Raw genomic sequence first — 17,202 nt, forward strand, 5'->3', positions numbered from 1 at the left:
ACGGGCAGTGGCTCGTGACTCATCTCTTTCCCGTCTTGTTTGTTATTCACGGGTACACACAGGAAGTGACAAACGGCACACGCCCCTTCAGTGAGTGATCAATCTTTTGCCTAATGGGTTTAAAAAAATGATTTATAAAATCGTTCTGTCGTGAAATCGTGAGTCAAGTCAACAACTATTTTTGATTGATTTCTATTAACTCCCTGGTGGACCAAGACGTGTCTTCAATGGCAGCCAAGGAATTATAAAATAAAATGCGTTCTTCTACTGGCCAAGAGGCACCCTCCTACCAATGAGTTTATCACTTTAAGACGTCCAATCCATTTGAAACGGGAGAGGGGCAGTGAATGAACGAACCCTCCCGCTTCAAAAGGATCAGACGTCTGTGGCCGTCAATGGCAACCAATGGGTAAACAGCAGATGCTGTCTTTAAAAGGAGAAATATGCTAGTTATAGAATGTAATGCATTGACTTTAGTGCTGCAACGATTAATCGATTAACTCGACTAAGTCATTAAGAAAAAGCTTCAGATCAAATTTTGCTGCTTCGAGGATTGATTTGATTAGATTGGCGTTGTAATGGTTGGTTTTGAAAGTGTTGGCATTTAGTTTTGTTGATTTGGGTGGATATACTGCATTCTAGTGGCAACAGTAAATATGACAACTTATTAAACATGGCTTAATTCAGCTGCTCCCTGTTAAAACCAACATAATAAAAGTTTTTGTTTGAGCTAATGTTTGTTTATGAATTGGTTATTTAGTTGAGAAAAGTATTTTTTTGGGTGGGAAAATATGTTTGAACGATTTGTTAAGAGCTTTTTCAAACAAAAAGTTTGCATTTTATAGCATTTAGGCTAGCGGATTTTTGCTATGCAAGCTAGCAGATTTTTCTTTGTTGTACTTAGATCCGCATTTAGGCCCCGTTTACATGGTGACACTACGACACCAAGACACAACGCTTGTGTAGCGGAACAGCCTCGCCTTTACATGGTGACAGCGAAAATGGAAGGCGAAGAGACGCAAACCTTTGATTCGGGGCTCGAAAGCGAAATGATTCGATTGCGAAATTGCTCCGAAAACATATGAATGGAACGCTCTTGCACTGATAATGTCAGCACTCGCACACGTTACTTTGGGCATGAACAGTCGCTTCTACTAAACATTTAAAACAGCATACATGGCAGAACATCGGCTTTAAAGAGATCCTCTATTTTTAAGACAAGTAATTCTTAAAAGATAAATGTTAGTATGAGTTATTATAATTTGATATTAAAACCCCTCTGAGTGTTTTTGTTTTAATAAAGTTTGTAAAATTATTTTAAGTGATAGGTCGCCATTCTTGTTACGTCGCAGTGCGTGACGTCACTGGCACCGAATGCCGAAATTCCAGCGTGTCACTCGTTAGCTTTCCCAACATGTCGTCAGTTCTACCCTTCATATTTGAACCAGATCTGAAAAGTGAAGAGCACTGTCGGTCGTTTACAAGACGAGCTTCAGGGGAAAATGCGTGCAGCAAATACCTGATTAGACAAAAGTTGGGCAAAACTGGTGATGCGAGAGAGTGCTGTTGTTGAGAACTCCGGTTGGGAGCCAGAGTGTATGCTGTTTGGAACTCCGGTTTTATTAGCAGATATTCAAGGTAAGCATATTGCGTTTTCAAACTTATCCCAATATAATTATGTAGATCGTTAGCATCCAGAGCTGTCGTGTGCTTTACATACAGTACAGGCCAAAGAGCACACCTTGTGTAATCCATGTCTTGTACATTGTAACGTGTGGTAGCTAGGATACGTGTATAAAAGTACCAAAAGGGGAGAAGCTTCCACTTATGCACATTTATTCACAAAAAATATTTCCACCTTGACCACTCTTCCCTCGGGAGCTCAGCAGTACGCAAACACGCGTTCCCTGACGAACAACATTGATGTAAGGTCCACGTCAGAGCAGAGGTTGCACTAGACATTTTCGTTGTCTGTCATTTTGACTGACAGGGTCATAAAAATCCGGTCATAATCTATTGTTACCCGTCACTTAAATTTTTAAAGTGATAATGATGACATATTCAATAGTATTTAGTTTTCATTCATTTTTAATTAATATTGTAATGCTTGCTTCGCGGCGAAAAATTAGACACGGAAGTTGTTGTATTTTTCTCCCTCTTTTTACTCTGCTTACCGCCAACAACAACAACAAAACAACAACTCCACCCCCAAAGAAAAACAGGCAACTATATAGACCCCAATCACCAACGTCACACAATGATCTTAATTGTGGTTGTCAGCCCCAAATCTTCTAAATAAATATTAAATGGATCTTACCAGATATAAAATGACTACTACATAGTCTGTGGTGATCGTTTGGTGCCCAGATTTCTTGTCGATTTACAGCAGTCCATCTCGCTCTCCTCTTCGGGTCTCTCAGAATACGGTAGAACTTCAAGTCTCTCCGTCTATCTTCTCTGTTACTGCAACCAACCGCCACACACGCCTTCACCATTTTGATTATTAATGTTAACGAGCAGAAAAACACGCCGTAATAGGAGGCATGTACGTAGCGGTAATGTGTAAACACGACGAGCTGACGGATAATATGGCGGCTCCAGTCAGAAGGGCGGAGTTTTGACGTCATGTGATTGGGGTCTATACACAGGCGGCAATCTAGTCCACCAATTGGATGACGCGCTGGCACACCGGGTGCACCAATAAGAACCTCGCGTTGATGTGTCAATCACGGTGCCGCCGCCAGACCCCGGTGATGCTACAATATTCTGACAGAATAGCCAACGACGTCATGCATTAAGAGAGACAATAGCTAATTAATATGCTCACTCGCCACCCTGTGGTCTGGGGTGTGAATTGCAACCTGTCAAAATGACGGACGGACTTCAGTTTTTTCCGTCACCGTTTTGAAAAACCGGTAAACGACGGAAAATATTCGGTTAACGCGACCCCTGCGTCAGAGTCACTGTCGTCACTGTAGCGTGCCATAGTGCTTTAATTATTTAGTATGATTTGGGGAAAAACTCCCACGAAGAATAGTCAACATTTTTTTACTCACTCGAAGATCCAGGAATTAGACTGATCCCATGGCAATGTCGCAGCCGCGATCAGGCCGTCGATTCCACAAGATACACTGATCCGAAAAGCCGCTGTGGGACCGACGAATCAAAAAAATGGACAGATCCGAAACCAATATTGCAGACGCGGTGGGACCGTCAGAATCCAGAAAATAGACGGATCCCTTACTTGACTGAGGATCCAGGAAAAATGTTCGGGCGCCAGTTGTAACGCGTGGTGGGTAGGATACGTGCATACAGGGACCAAAAAGGAGGAGAAGCTTCCACTTATGCACATTTATTCACTAAAAATAATAATTCCACCCTGACCACTCACTTCATTCACCTTTTTTCCATTTGACTGGAAATTGCATCCAAAAGCAGCACATCGTGGCATTTTACTTCGCGAGTTTAGGCAGCAATTAGCAATTGTTGAACACGCTACACATTTGGAAAGATCCCAATTACGTCATCATTGCGAGCCCGCAAACCATGGCGCCAACTAACAGTCAAAATATGGACTAAATATTATAAAATATTGCCATTGATTTAACATTTTATGTGTTTCTAACAACATATTTTAGTACAAGAGAACAATTGTGGTTACATGCCTACATGTATTTAAGTCAGAGGATCACTTGAATTTACTGTTTTTTATAATAATTTTAATTTAAATATGTTTTATTTTTGTGGTTTTGTGCCTTTTCAAGCAAGATAAGAAAAAAAAAAACGTCATTGCTTAGAGTAGGCGGATATATTGTCTTCAGGGTTGAGAAGGTTGTCAGGGAAGTGCATCATTGGCTATTGCCTTGTCAAACTGCACTCAAGGGCCTGGCATGAATACTACATCGTTTTCAAACGGAATTGAGATATCGTTCAAATGGAGACTGAGCCAAGGTAGAACCGTATTAATGCTAACTTAGTTAACAATCAATAGATTAATCGATTCCCTAAATAATTAATAGCTGCAGCCCTATTGATGCCCTTTGAAGGGAACGTCATCTAATGGCAGCCTTATTGGTAGGGGCGACGAATAGTTTTGTCCATTCTTCTGCCATGGATTTTAATGAGTCTACCATTTGTAGAAGTCCAACCCATTTGAAGCGGAAGCTTCAATGGCTCGGACGTCTCTTGTTTTCAACAGCAACCAACGAGTAAGAAATAAAGACTTCTGTCCCTTCAAACCAGCCTGTGTGGACGCAGAAAGGAAACTTATAAGAAGAAGGGAGACAAGAAAACAAAACAAAAAGGAATGCCAGGCAACAGCTAGCATAACTTCACGCCCAAAGCTTAAATTAAAAGTTGTGGGTCAAAACACCGCGAAGTAATTATAGCGACGGTGCCACTGCTGTCACGCTCGGCTCGGTTCGACCTGACGTTTTGTTGGAAAAGCGACAATATTCATTCTTCCCACTCCAGTCGGGGGCGTGAAATGTTGGACACCAAAGCATCAACATGTCTACAAGTCTACAGTTTGAATCTCTAACACTAAAATCAGCATTGAAATTCAGCTGCAAAAAAATCAGGATCAATTTACAAGAATTTTTCAATTTGATTTTCTGTGTTTAGTATTTTTTTTTATCATTACTATTTTATGTACTTATTACCCCAATGCTTTATGTATATATATTTTTAACCCATTGTCCGCCATTGGCGGCATAGACTTCCTATTCTTTGTAGTGGGAGGGAACCTCTCGCTTCGAATTGATTGGAAATTTACCAGTGATAAACTCATTTTAATTTTTAAAAAGAACTTTCACCGCCCCTACCAACATGGCCGCCCTGAGGCCCTGTTCCTATCTAAGTCATAGCTAGCAGATTTCTCAACCGATTTTTAAAGGATTGCAGGTAGTCCCAGAGTTACAACTAAGGATGCAACAATACTTGGTTTTATATTGAACCGTTTGATACGCCCTTTTTGATTCAATATGCAAAAACATCCGATACAAATGAGAAGCTCCCAAAATGTATTTTCCAAGCTTTTTTTTGTCCGGCACACAGACCAAGCTGTCCACCGTGTCTTGAAAAAAGAAAGAAAGAGCTCCTCCCTGCTAGCAGCCCCCCTCCCCTTCTCTCCCCTCCTCCCTCAAACTGGGCGGGAGCTCCATTTGTTTATGGCACAAGAGGATCATTGCTAGCGAGGAAACACAAAAGCTTAACCCCCGAAACACAGAGTCCGCCGCGCTACGCATGGCTCCGTTCCGAATGACGCAGCAAGTACGATGCAGATCGCCTGCGATGCCCAATGCCGACAGCATACGACTCTCATGCAGTCAGTACACCTGCGGACGGACGGGACAGAGGAGACTATACGTGATAGCATCAGCACAGAGTTAATTTTTGTGACAGTATTTTCGGGGGGAAAAAAACCGCCAAAAATGCACAAAGGCCAATAGTACAGTTTAGCTACAGTTAAATTCAGCTCAACACGCACAAAAGCACACAAAAAGCAAAAAGCAACCCGCGAATGCAAACCTCCACCCCTACAAATCTACACACGCACGTGCGCTAGAGAAGATCGGGGCTAATAAATCCAGCCCGACCCGGGCCCGCGGGTAATAAAGCCCGAGCCCGATCAATTAACTTGATTTGCAGGCCCAAGCATGATAAACCCGAAACTTTATGTTTTATTTGTGAGGACTCAGGAGAAGGAGGAAATGCGGGGATGAGATGAGTCAGTCAGACCTGAACAGAGCACTGCTTGGAAAAACAAATTAAAGCCTGTCTTTTGTAAAGAATTGGACTATATATGCATATTCAATAAACATTTATATCTTTTATAATTGTGTGTCTGTTCTATGAGCTGGATAGTTCATGTTTCATTTCCTTGGCAATTAATGCAGCAGCCCATTTGACATTTGTTTCAATTTCCTCGAGTTGGCAGAAAAAAACGTTTAACGTTTATTTAAAAAGTTTTTTAAAATGTTTAAATCGTCTACATATTTTTATAATCATTATAAATGCATTTACCAAATAAAATAACGCTGGAAAAGTTTGTTAAATATATTTCTGTGTGCGATATTGTGCTCACATGGATGCGCCTCTCTGACAAGGAGAGGCTCTGTGTGGCGCCAGTTCGCAATTCCCATCCAGCACCTTCTCTGTTTCATCCAAATTATTTATTTTACAACAAGTAGTATTCCTTAGTTTAACATCCATACATCATTTTAGTTTACATATATAAATATATATTAATTACAAGTTAGCGAGAGAGAAGCCTGGCCGACCCCAGCGTAATAATTGACATTTTAGGCCCGACCCTGCCCGAAATTCGGGTCGGGTCAGGACACGAAGTCCATACACGACAGTGATGAATTAAAAACCGCCGTGAATAAATGGAAGTTAAGCAGGCCAAATCAATCCATACCAGTGACAATAGATAATGCTGCAAATAATGTTAATTCAGTATGTGACACAATTGGACTTGGACCACAAATATAGACCCTACCCACGTGACGTCACAACTCCGCCCTCCTGACTGGTGCCACCCAATTGTCCGTCAACACATTGTGTTTACCTGTTACGGCTACGTACATTCCTCCTATTTACGGCGTGTTTTTCTGCTCGTTAACATTAATAATCAAAATGGTGAAGGCGTGTGTGGCGGTCGGTTGCAATAACAGAGAAGATAGACGGAGAGACTTGAAGTTCTACCGGATTCCGAGAGACCCGGAGAGGAGAGAGCGAGATGGGCTGCTGCAATTCGACGAGAAAACTGGGCTCCAAACGATTACCACAGATTATGTAGTAGTCATTTTATATCTGGTAAGATGCATTTAATATATATTTAGAGGGTTTGGGGCTGATAACTAGGCCTGTCGCGATGCCAAATATTAGTGTGCGATAATTATTCTCATAAATTATTGCGATATGCGATATTGCGCCCCCCCAATTTTTTTTTAACCAATTTACAATAATACAGTGAGAATACAGTATACATTAATAGATAAATTCAAAAATACTTTTTAAGAAATCACAACTAAAAACAATAGACCATGCCTCTTAAGTAAAAAAAAAAAACAAACAAAAATATTGATACCGCACAGCACCACAGAATAAATGTGTTAAAAAAAAAAAAAAAAAGAGAAAAAGAAATTGCACTTAATAACTTAAGCATTTAGGCAAATGAAAACTTTTCCCCGTCTTAGCTTCTGCAATGGTGTTCCATAGGGATGCAACGATACAGTTAAGTCACGGTTCGGTACGATTTTTGATACGGGGGTCACAATTTTCGATCCGATTCAATACATTTAATGCTCTGTAAAAAAAAAAATAACCATTATATTTTTTGTTTCGGTTTTTTTTTTTTTTTGCTAGCGAGCAAAACTTAAATTGCCATCATATAAACATGCATTTTAGTGCATAATATTTACTGTATGTGCTTACTTCTTACTGATCTGAAAAACGTTTGTACAAAAGTGGTGAGAACAATCTTTACTGTTTGTAAAGTGAGGCAAGGCACACTGTTGATTGCTACAGCTTTCTTAGCAGCTAGGTTTACTACATGAGCAAGACATCCTATTTGTGGTCCGAATCCATCTGTGTCACGTACTGAATTAACAATATTTGCAACATTATCTGTAGTCACTGGTATGGAATGATTTGGCCTTCTTAACTTCCATTCAGTCATGACAGTTTAGAATTCATCGATGTAGTATATGGACTACGTAACCCATAATCACTCTGTGCTCACGTAGCCAATGGCATGGGACGTAGCACATCTAGTGTGCCATTTCATGATATCTAGTGTGTGTGCGCATTAAAAAAGTTAACAAGCGCCGCTGAAGTCACGTCTGCTCATTATTACGCAACACCAGCATATGACACAGCGCTCTTAATTTCATTCAGCTGTTTATTGTCAAAGCGAGGTTGTTCGTAGCAGCCTAGTTGGTAACAATGTTTTGGCGGACTTCGTTGTAAATATCCGGCGTTGTGCCGAAAAACAGCCACCCGCGTGAAATGTCACTCCTGACGAGAGCGCCCACACGTCAACGACACCGGCGCGCTGTAGATGGTCCACAGTCACTCCGGAGCACTGATGCGGCCGGTATACGTTGAACAACAGGATATAATGGGAAAGATTGGCTCCGGCGCTAGTTTTTGCCAGACTTGGAACGAAGATGCATTTTGCGCAGTTGGTAACGAGGAATCCGAACTTTTAACAGCACGTCCGCTGCACGCGCGCACGCACGTGCACGCGAGGCGATAAATCGCAGCAGAAAAATTACCGCCTTCATTTTTATATATCGTGCGATAAATGGAATTATTGCATATTGCGACAGGCTTACTGATAACCACAATTAAGATCATTGCTAGGCTAATCGCCGACAACATACACGTATGTATGTAGTGAGAGTGCTATCGCTAAACCATATAAACATTAAAAGCCCTAGCTCCATTGACAAATGACATGAAATACATTAGACTTGACAATGGATGTTAGCAAGAACAAAAGATTTTGAATTGAAAATTTCGTAACTCACCTTTCCAAGCACAAGATAGATTCCTGCCGAATTTTCGTGGATGAGGACCTGTTTCACCCAACCAGCAACGAATTATTTATAAGCCTCCAAGCTCTTAAAGTTTTTCAAACTTTCGTGAGAATAGGCTGATTTTGTGTGGACAAGATAGTTGTAAATATCAGGGTAGCTAGCAGATGTCAGGCAAAGATGGCGCAGACAGCGGGTCGAAAAACATCGATTTAGGCATCAAATATGGATCTGGCGAATGGATAAACTGAAGCTTTTCCACATAACGCCTTTTATGCAACGCATCCAGTGAGTTTACGGCATCCGAAAGCACCGGGTCTTCCATGAAATGCATTATAAATTGCTCGATCAATTGAAACCATTGATAATACAGACACAGAATGACGGACAAGGGGGCGGAACAATACAGCGATCACGTGATTTTGTGACGTCGGTGGGTAGGGTCTATAGGATATTTTGCTCATGTGGGAAACCTAGATGCTAAGAGAGCTGTAGCAATCAACAGTTAAGATTGTTCTCAGCACTTTTATACAAAATTTCTTCAGATCAGTAAGACGTAAGCACATACATATTTTGGACTACAATGCGTGTTTATATGATGGCATTGTTATTTTTGCTTGTTAGCAAAATAAAAAAATAAAAATAAATAAATAAATAAAAATAAATAACACTTGTATTTTTTTGTTTGAGAGCATTAAATGTATTGAATTGAATTGTAAATCGTGTCCCTCGTATCGAAAATTATACCGAACCGTGACTTAACTGTATCGTTGCATCCCTAGCAGGGGTCGCGTTAACCGAATATTTTCCGTCGTTGACCGTTTTTTTTAAAACGGTGACGGAAAAAACTGAAGTCCGTCCGTCATTTTGACAGGTTGCAATTCACACCCCAGACCACAGGGTGGCGAGTGAGCGTATTAATTAGCTATTAATTAGCACATGACGTCAAAACTCCCCCCCCTGACTGGAGCCGCCATATTGTGTGTCAGCTCGTCGTGTTTACACATTACCGCTACGTACATGCCTCCTATTACGGCGTGTTTTTCTGCTCGTTAACATTAATAATCAAAATGGTGAAGGCGTGTGTCGCGGTTGGTTGCAGTAACAGAGAAGATAGACGGAGAGACTTGAAGTTCTACCGTATTCTGAGAGACCCGAAGAGGAGAGCGAGATGGACTGCTGTAATTCGACAAGAAATCTGGGCACCAAACGATCACCACAGACTATGTAGTAGTCATTTTATATCTGGTAAGATGCATTTAATATATATTTAGAAGATTTGGGGCTGACAACCACAATTAAGATCATTGTGTGACGTTGGTGATAGGGGTCTATATAGTTGCCTCTTTTTCTTTGTCCCGTGGTAATTAGGAAAAGAAGAAATGGCAGCCAAAGAAATGAAATGCCACCGAGCTACGTATATTCCATCATTAGCCACCTGACACGTGTTCTTACGACGCCCCGCAGTGGCGTAGGAACCACTTGGAGCGGAAGGAGGATACTAAAAATTCCTTCCTAGAAGCCTGGAAGGAGGTCGGGGGGGACTAATTACAGCCTCGTCTGTGTTTGATCTCACCGCCAGAGCCAGCTGTGCTTTGGCGCACCAGTTGGACCGTCCAGGTGTGACACTCATTCTGAGGAACGTGAGCACTAATTGCTAAACCAGCGCAAGATGTCAACACAAGCCGCAGACTTGTCTACTTCAAACCAAAGTAGAAGAGTTTCTCTATATTTTCAGACATCGTTTCTTGAGACTTTTGTGCACGTCTGCTCATGCTAGACATGTTTGCCATATTTCAGGGTGCTAAGTGAAACTGGCTTTGGGGGCTGAATTTTCAAATGTTCACAATATTAGAAAGACCACCAAAATTAGCATAAAAATGTCCTCTTCAAACCAAAACAGCAGAGTTTTTCTATATTTTCGGTAGGGCTGTCAAACGATTAAAATTTTTAATCGAGTTAATCACAGCTTAAAAATTAATTAATCGTAATTGATCGCAATTAATCGCAATTCAAACTATCTCTAAAATATGCCATATTTTTCTGTAAATTATTGATGGAATGGAAAGATAAGACGGATATATGCATTCGACATACTGTACAATAGTAATGTATTTGTTTATTATAACAATAAATCCACAAGACCGCATTAACATAAACATTCTTTCTGTGAAAGGGATCCACGGATAGAAAGACTTTTAATTCTTAAAAGATAAATACGAGTACAAGTTATAGTAATTTTATATTAAAAGTAAAACCCCTCTGTATGTTTTCGTTTTAATAAAATTTGTAAAATTTTGGGCAACATGAATGTCAATGGTGGCTGCAATTGGTATATCTTCTCTGTGTTATGTTCAATACAGGGCGTTAAGAAAAAGAGAGAGCCACATAGAAAGAGAGGGAAAATGACAGAGCCGGCACTCGAGAGATGGTGCCGGCACTTATCGTTCACTTCAAAGAGCCAGCTCTTTGTACCGGTGTTCACTCCACTTGTGACATTTTGGTATTCTGTGTTATGCTGTTCTATGTTGTGGCACTGTTGGATCCATGCTGCTGTATTGTTATATCTATGTTGCGATTGTCTATGAGCCAGAGGGCCACTGAGGCTTTAAAAAAAAAAAAAAAAAAAAAAAAAAAGAGCGCCGCATTTGTAGCCGGACTGTCGGCATTTAAGTTTGTTGAATGCAATAAATAAAACGTTGAACACGGCACTCGAAGTCTTCTAGTTTTTTCAAGACAAGATAAAACACCACTCACTTGTCTCTGCCTCTTAGCTCACAATATACATTACACGGCGCCATTTTGTTCTGTTTGCGGCAATGCATGAGTAGGTCGTCCCGTGCCTGCGTTAATTGCGTTAAATATTTTAACGTGATTAATTTAAAAAATTAATTACCGCCCGTTAACTCGATAATTTTGACAGCCCTAGTTTTCGGACATGGCTTCTTCAGACTTTTTTGCACGTCTGCTCATGCTAGACATGTCTGCCAAATTTCACGGTGCAAAGTGAAACTGGATTTGAGGGCTGAATTTTCAAATGTTCACAATATTAGAAGGACCACCAAAATGAGCTTAAAAATGTCCTCTTCAAACCAAAACAGCAGAGGTTCTCTATATTTTCGGACATGCCTTCTTGAGACTTTTTTGATGCGTTTGCTCATGCTAGACATGTCTGCCAAATTTCATGTTGCTAAGTGAAACTGGCTTTGGGGGCTGAATTTTCAGATGTTCACAAGATTTGAAGGACCGCCAAAATGAATCCAATGCAGATTCTTGACTCTTGACAAGGCGATGATGCAGGAATTTTGGTTTGGTTCTGTTCCAGTGAGATTTACAAAGATCACTGCCTGAAGAAAACATCAAAATTCCCTCAGTCCTTGATGATGTGGGGCTGCATGTCAGGCAAAGGCACTGAGGAGATGGCTGTGGTTAAATCTTCAATAAATGCACAAGTTTACATTGAAATTTTAGACAGCTTTCTTATCCCTTCAATTGAAAATATGTTTGTCATTTTCCAAGATGACAATGCATCCTGCCACAGAGCTAAAACTGTTAAAGCATTCCTTGAAGAAAGACACATCCAGTCAATGTCATGGCCTGCAAACAGCCCAGATCTCAACCCTATTGAAAACCTAAGGTGGAAATTGGAAAAAAAAAAAGGTCCTCAGCAAGGCTCCAAACTGCAAGGATGATCTGGCAACTGCAACCAAAGAGAGTTGGCACCAAATTGATGAAGAATACTCATCAAGTCCATGCCTCAGAGACTGCAAGCTGTCATAAGAGCTAGAGGTGGTGCTACTAAAAACTAGAGATGTGTTTTGATTGTTATTTCTTTGTTTCTCATGATTCCATATTTTTTTCCTCAGAATGGAGTGATTCCATATATATTTCCCTGCACTTGCTCAATAAAAGTAACATTTACTGAACACCACAATGTTTTTTATTCATTTCTTTTAGTGTTTCTGAATGCTAAAGAGTTGCACTTTTGAACTCAATTCATTATTTTCTCAAGCTTTTTATCTGAATTTGTACTACATGATAAAATTTCAGTGAGTGTTCGTCCAAGACTGGTGATTCCATACTTTTTGTTTGGGGTTGTACTACATAAGTTGGCAAACTGTTCCTTATTCTGATCAATTCAGTCCTACAAGTAACCAAAAGTATCTTTAATCTGCTAAAGTAATCCCTAATGGGTAGCAAAATATTCTTCCAAGTACTCCCTTAAAAGAAACACCCATGACACAAATTGCCCTCTTTGCTTTGACAGGACGTGTTTCGACGACTTGAAGCGGAAAGTAGCGGGCGGGCAAGCGAGCGAGGGTGCTTTTGGGCCGCCCCGTACGCGGCGCTAAGACGCTTAGCTGCTAATCTGCGCTAATTGGATACCGACGGGATGTCGGTCAAGAAGGTCGGAGCCTGACCCGAAAGCACCGACGCCAACAAGGATCCCGTGATTGCCGGCCGTACGCGCTTGCTGGAAAAATCCTCCTTTTTATGCCAATTACAAAACATTCAAAATTAAATATGCGAAAACAGTCCCTTTTTTTGGCCATTAAAAAAACTTAACTTAAAACTTAAAAAAACTAAAAAAAAGTCTCGTCATACAGGTCACGTCCTGTTAATTTTGGTGCATATTCAGATCACTTCCTGTTACTTTTGTGTTATTTCTTGTGTTTTTCAGGGCAATTCCAACCCTCACAGGAGTTAATCACAAGCAGACGTCCGATTCATTTGAAGTGGGAGAACGGCAGTGTGTATGTTTGTTCATTGGGAGCTAGCACTCCCATTTTAAACGGATTGGACGTCTAGCGCTGTCAATGGCAGACAATGTATAACTAGCGATTACTTTGACATTGATGAAATAATCTTTCAAAAATCGGTTGAGAAATAAGCTAGTTAGGACTTAATGCACTGACTTTGATGAGAACGCGACCTCAGGGCGTCTAAATTGGTATGGGTGATGACTCCTCCCACACCAAACGGATTGGATGTCTAGTGCTGTCAATGGCAGATAATGTGTAAAAAGCAGATGCTTAAACATTAATGAAATAATCTTTCAAAAATCGGTTGAAAAATAAGCTAGTTAGCACTTAATGCACTGACTTCGGTGAGAATGCGACCTCAGGCGGCCATGTTGGTCGGGGCAATGACCCTTCCCACAACAAATGATTGGACTTTTAGTGCAGTCAGTGTCAGACAATGTGTGAATAGCAAAGGCTTTGAGATTGATGAAATAATCTTTCAAAAAATCGTTGACAAATAAGCTAGTTAGGATGTAATGTATTAACTTTGAGGGGAACGTGGCTTCAGGGCGGTCATGTTGGTAAAAGCAATGACCCCTCCCACTACAAATGGATTGGACGTCAAGTGCAGTAAATGGCAGACAATGTGTAAATAGCAGATGCTTTGACATTGTTGAAATAATCTTTCAAAAATTGGTTGAGAAATAAGCTAGTTAAGACTTAATTCATTGACTTTCATGAAAATGAGACCTCAGGGCAACCATATTGGTAGGGACAATGACCCCTCCCACACCAAATAGATGTGTAAATAGTGACTGCTATGACATTAATGAAATAATCTTTCAAAAATCGGTTGACAAATAAGCTAGTTAGGATGTAATGCATTAACTTTGAAGGGAAGGCGACCATGTTGGTAGTAGATCAAAAATCAGTTGAGATATAAACTAGTTATGACTTAATGCACTGACATTGATGATAATGCAACCTCAGGGTGGCCATGTTGGTAGGGGCGATGACTCCTCCCACTGCAAACGGCTTGGACATCTAGTGCAGACAATCTGTAAATAGCAGATGCTTTGACTTCCATGAACAAATCTTTCAAAAATCGGTTGAGAAATTGGCCAGTAAGGACTTTATGCACCTACATTGATGAGAACGCGACCTCAAGGCGGCGATGTTGGTAGCAGCGATGACCCCTCCCACTACAAACAGATTGGACGTCTAGTGCCGTCAATGGCAGACAATAAGTAAATAGCAGGTGCTTTGACTTTGAGAGCATAATCTTTAAAAAAAAAAATCAGTGAAGAATTAAGCTACTTTGTTAGGACTTCATGCATTGACTATGATGAGAATGTGACCTCAAGGCGGCCATGTTGGAAGGGGCAATGAAAGCTCTCATGCTTCTGCCATCAATTGAAGTGAGTTTTTCACAACTATATGTCCAAAAAAAAAAAAAAAAGAGTTTATTGCTACCAGCCCCACCCTCCCGGTTCACATGAATTGGACGTCTAGCATTGTCAGTGGCAACCAATGATTTAAAAGGCTATTTTCCTGTGGCGTCAGAATGGAAAATAGACTAAGTTTGAAGAAGGGCGGTGTAAGAAAGCGGCTCGGGGTGGGAGAAAGACACCACACTGGCAAAAGAAGGAAAGCAGATGGAGTGGGAAAGCATGACAGCGGGGGGAAACGTAGACCTCGTGGGTGGGTGACAAATGTTGTGAGAAAGGAATTCAGAAGAAAAATGTTGCAATACTTGTGGATTGTGACAGACTTCCAAAGTACTTTGTCGCTAGCTCATTTTTTGGTTCTCGTTTGCTATTACTGTACTAGCCAGAAAATTTACCAGCTTTTGGAATTATAAAGTAAAAAAAGCTTTGGTGTTTTTTTTTGTTTTTGTTCAACATCAAACATAAAATTGAACAAATTAAATATTTATTTTGTATATAATATAGTTCTTCTTGTTTACCCTTGTTTTCTTTAATATTCAAAGAAAAATAATGAAGATTTCACTGTATTTTGTTTTTCAATTTTTTTATTTTAAGAATGACAGAATATGAAAAACTTTTCTTAAATTATTTCCAATTTTTAGAAATTTATTTAAATAAAATAAAAAACAAGATTTTTCCTTAGTTCATTTTTTCAAATTTAAATAGAATTTTAATTAAAATATATTTTAAGAAAATGATTAGTTTTTAATAGGGCTGTCAAAATTATCGCGTCAACGGGCGGTATTTACTTTTTTAATTAATCACGTTAAAATATTAGACACAATTAACGCACATGCCCCGCTCAGATTAAAATGACAGCAGTGTAATGTCCGCTTGTTACTTGTTTTTTGTTGTTTGGCGCCCTCTGCTGGCGCTTGGGTCCAAATTATTTTATGGGTTTGGGGAGTGAGCATGGTGTAATGACATCAACAATGGCGAGCTACTAGTTTATTTTTTGATTGGAAATTTTACAAATTTTAATAAAACGAAAACTTTAAGAGGGGTTTTAATATAAAATTTCTATAACTTGTACTAACATTCATCACATAACATTCAAGTTTTTCTATCCATCGATCCCTTTAAGAGAATGTTAATAATGTTAATGCCATCTTGTCAATTCATTGTTATAATAAACAAATACAGTACTTATTAGAGGTGTGCAAAATTTCCGATTCTAAGATTACGTATTCGCGATTCGGCCGTGGAAGATTCGAGAACGATTCACAAACATCCAAATTCCGATTATTGAAATATGCGAAGTAAAGCGGAAGTACACAACACTCAGCGCGCCGCGCGGTCTTCAGGACGGAACGGAGCGAGAGTAGCTAAACATCATGCTTCCCATTACCCGGCCCCTCGGTTAATGCCAATGCTCAACTCACGGCTCTAGCTCAACTCACGCAACGAGATAAAAAATACACAACAACATACCTGACTGCTGCCGAAAAGCTGCCACAAAGTACATTCATACAATGTTACGGTGGATATCATTTATATAGGACTAGATGCATTATAGATTTGGTAGTGTTAGCAGCACATCTACAAAAAGCTAGATGCGGGCGGTATAAACGGCCGCCATCTTAAAGCAGTACACTTCCCTGCAAGGCTGTTGTAGCGAACCTTCCAAGCAAACCTAATTAACTTTTTATCTAAAATACTCCTAAATCAGTAAAATATTGACTTGAATCTATCTTTAAAATAGTTTTAAAACTTTCACAAGTCGAAAGTAGACAAAAGGGAAATTATGGAATAACGGGAGCAATTTTAACAAATTTAACGGTTGATTCACAACATTAAATTAATTGAATGTAGTTTAAAGCTGTTGATACAGAATGGGGACTGGAGTTTTTTATTTAATGTTATTTTTGTATATTTGTTTACTACTATATGTTAACTTGATACTGAAATAGTAGTGTGGTTTAGCCTGAGAGTATTTTTGAACAATTTTGGAACTAATGTACAAAACATTAAAAAAAATTTAAAAAATTTAAAAAAAAGGAGGGGGGTGCATCAATAATCGTTTCATAATCGAATCGGAGCCTCTGAATCGTAATCGTAATCGAATCGTTAGGTGCCCAAAGATTCCCAGCTCTAGTACTTATGTACCGTATGTTGAATGTATATATCCGTCTTGTGTCTTATCTTTTCAATCCAAAAATAATTTACAGAAAAATATGGCATATTTTATAGATGGTTTGAAATGCAATTACGATTAATTTCTAAGCTGTTATCAACTCGATTAAAAATTTTAATCGTTTGAAAGCCCTAGTTTTTAATCTTAATAATCAGAATAAAATAATCATGAAATATTTAAACGTTGTTAAAAGATTTTCTATTTTAAAAACACGGAAATTTTTTAAAAATCATCAAAAAAATATTATCTAAAATATTCAAAGCAAAATACTAAAACTTAATATTGCATTAATTTTC

General features: G+C 39.5%; 1 protein-coding gene across 3 annotated transcripts in view; it reads right to left on the reverse strand.

The window, feature by feature from the left end:
* Positions 1-17,202, reverse strand: part of LOC130911284 (chondroitin sulfate synthase 1-like) — a 61,078-nt gene that overhangs the window by 15,796 nt on the left and 28,080 nt on the right. The gene's annotated exons all lie outside the window — the stretch shown is intronic.

This window comes from Corythoichthys intestinalis, unplaced genomic scaffold, assembly GCF_030265065.1.
Source record: "Corythoichthys intestinalis isolate RoL2023-P3 unplaced genomic scaffold, ASM3026506v1 HiC_scaffold_24, whole genome shotgun sequence".
In the NCBI taxonomy this organism is placed as follows: Eukaryota; Metazoa; Chordata; class Actinopteri; order Syngnathiformes; family Syngnathidae; genus Corythoichthys; species Corythoichthys intestinalis.